Below are 3,433 nucleotides of genomic sequence, written 5' to 3'. Positions count from 1 at the left end.
TTGGTTTTTTCGAGACAGGGTTTTTCTGTGTAGCCTTTGCCGTCCTGGAACTCACTCTGTAGACCAGGCTGGCCTTGAACTCAAAAATCCACCTGCCTCTGCCGCTCAAGTGCTGGGATTAAAGGTGTGGACCACCATGAAACTCAAAACTTTTATCTTCTCTACAGTATAAAAATTTTATGCAAATGTTTTCATCTCATAAACACCTAGTAATACCTTTGTTAACAAAGGCCCACAATTCTAGTCTAAAAAAAAAAACTTTTTAAAAATTTATTTATTTATGTATGTTGAGTACAGTGTCACTGTCTTGAGACACACCAGAAGAAAGCATCAGGTCCCATTACAGATGGTTGTGAGCCACCATGTGGTTGCTGGGAATTGAACTCAGGTCCTCTGGAAGAGCAGTCAATGATCTTTACTGCTGAGCCATCTCTCCAACCCTAGTCCAAAATTGTGATGGCCTGGAGCACTGACCTCTTTCCCCTTCCGTTGTCATTTCTGGTGTGTCAATTCTTTTAAAATCAGCCAATCGGACAAGACTGTGAGGTTGGAACCCAGCCAATGGGGAGAAGATGCAGCCAGCACCCGAGTTAGAATAAAACCCAAACTTCCCGTCTCTGCTGCAGCACTCTTCCGAGGGTGAATCGGTGAAGAATAAAGTTCTGCTGTTCTGCCTTTTCCAGACTTCTCAGTTGGAATAGTGGTCTCTTCCCATCCTGAGTTTATTTCTTACAATTTGGGAGCTCCTCCAGGATCCTAGCTCACATGAGGGAGTGCTTCAGACCCCGCCCAGGGAGACACCCAGGTTTTCCACCAGTGTGTGTGTGTGTGTGTGTGTGTTTGAGTCTGTGTAAGTGTGTGTGACTGTGTGTGAGTGAGTGCGTGTATGTGTGTAAGTGTGTGTGCATGTATGTGTGAGTGTGTGGGTATGAGTCTGTGAGTGCGTAAGTGTGAGTGTGTGTGTATGTGTGTGTGAGTGCGTGTGTGTGAGTGTGTGCATGTGTGTGTGAATGTGAGAATGTGTGCATATGTGTGTGAGTGTGTGTGTGCGTGTATGTATAAGCGTGTGGCTGTGAGTCTGTGAGTGCGTGAGTGTGAATGTGTGAGTGTGTGTGTGTATGTGTATGTGTGTGTGAGTGCATGTGTGTGAATGTGTCCATGTGTGTGTGAATGTGAGAATGTGTGCATGTGTGTGTGTGTGTGCGTGTATGTGTAAGCATGTGGCTGTGAGTCTGTGAGTGCATGGGTGTAAGTATGTGTGTGAGTGTGTGTGTGAGTTGTGTGTGTGAGTGTGTGTGGGTGTGTGGGGGTGTGTGAGTGCGTGTATGTGTGAGTGTGTGAGTGTGTGTGCAAGTGTGTGTGTGTGTGTCCTCTGGTGCCCTCCATGCTGACAAAAGAACCTAGGGCTTAGAAGCCTCTATGGATGCAGGAAGGGCCAGCCCAGGGGAAGACTGTGCACAAACCAAAGGTAAAAAGTGCTGTGGGAATAGCACAGTGTCTCTGTGGTGGCTGGATCATCTAGGGCTTGAGGTCTGTCTTTGGCACAAAACTGGGTATAAGAAACTTCCATAAAAGGGCACTGAGCACAAGCTATGCCAGGATAGGAAATCACCGGGGGAAAGGAGTCGCTTTGGTCTTTACTTTCAAATCCTGTGACATAAAGAGGCTAAGGAAAAAGGACATTTTGATGCTGTCTTTTTCTGGATTACTTTACTTGTGATGTCATAAGGACAGTGGATGCTGTATGATTTCATCACTGTCTTAGTTGATGTAACTGCACAGCATGTACCAAAACAACAGCTCCCATAAACTTCCAGGTGCCCCCGAGCCCTCTGGGGATTTCCCCTTTTATAATATACTTAGGAGATGACACTTTATTTTATTTCTTCAAGTTTTCCCACATTCTCTAAACCTCCGTACTTAATCCAAGATTGTGTGGAGTAAAGTATGCTAAGTCTTTTCTAACTGAGGCAGCCTGACTTACAGAAAGCTGTCTTTGAAAGGGGGGGTTCAGCCTGAGTGCTACCATGCTTGCCTCCTGGTGAGACTGAGAAATCCAAGAGAAATTGACAGCTCATAAATGTGAAGAAAAGGGTCAAAGGCAAAATTCAAAGGAAATATTGGGAGGTTAACCCACACAGGTGCCAAATCCATCTCTAATTTATATGATCATTAGATGTTAACTGATTTCTTTGAATATATGAGGATATATTTTTTTCTTAGGAGTTTTGCCACATGGGGATCTAGTACAAACAGGTTAAAACCAGCCTGGCAAAACTCAGAGAAAATCCAATAAGGTCGCAGGCATTAGAGTCTCAGCTGGAGAGGTGGGTAAGTGCATCCGACTTCGTCTTCTTCGTGGTGGCCAATAAGGGCGGGGAAGATACAGGTGTCACATCAGTATCGTGGCTAGCCTGGGATGAGGATACGGGTCATTGTCAGTAAACACTCCCATAATGTATCTTACCCATTAGGATCTCTTCCATCAATGTGCCTTAAGAACGGAATGTCTGAGGCAGTGAGGTAGCTCAGAGATTCATGCTGGCTGACCCTGAAGAGGACCCGGGCTTGACTCCCTGCACTCACGTGGTGCAGAGACACATGCTGGCAAAACACTCATGCAAACACACACACAAAGAAATGTCTGATAGTTTTCTGTAGCTTGGCCTGGCCTGAATATAAACGAGAGGATAAAAGGTGCTTCTATAGCAATAGCAGCCGGAGTATCACATTCTCCTTCTACCTAATCTCTTTATAGGAAGGAGGGTACTTACTAAGTTTCTTCAGGTGTTTGCCTTCGTTTGCAGATATACCCAAACTGACTGGGTACTGGTCACACCAAGTCTAGTCACGGAGAGTTCCAATTTGCATGTGCGAAAAGGCAAGTATTTCTGTTGGCTTGTTCTTCAATTATGGGTGCTGACTGCAGTTCATCAGCAATAGAGACATGAGAGGTGACCCTTCAGAACAGGTGTTTTGTCTGATATAGGTTGACATGCACATGTGTGCACACACACATGGACACACATGTGGGTATGCACATTTCCTGCCCCCCCCTTTTCCCAGTGCACAACCCAATAGATGATAAATCTATACCTGTCATAAAGAAGTGAGGGAGTCGGACTGGAGAGATGGCTCAGCACTTAAGAGCACTGACTGCTCTTCTAAAGGTCCTGAGTTCAAATCCCAGCAACCACATGGCAGCTCACAACTATCTGTAACGAGATCTGATGCCCTCTTCTGGTGTGTCTGAAGACAGCTACAGTGTACTTACATATAATAATAAATAAATCTTTGGGCTGGAGCAAGCAAGGCCAGAGCGAGCAGAGGTCCTGAGTTCAATTCTCAGCAGCAAACCACATGGTGGCTCACAACCATCTGTACAGCTACAGTGTACCCATATACATAAAATAAATAAATAAATCTTTAAAAA

Source organism: Mastomys coucha, unplaced genomic scaffold (assembly GCF_008632895.1).
Source record: "Mastomys coucha isolate ucsf_1 unplaced genomic scaffold, UCSF_Mcou_1 pScaffold22, whole genome shotgun sequence".
NCBI classification, from domain to species: Eukaryota; Metazoa; Chordata; class Mammalia; order Rodentia; family Muridae; genus Mastomys; species Mastomys coucha.
Note: the sequence above shows the minus strand (reverse complement) of the source record.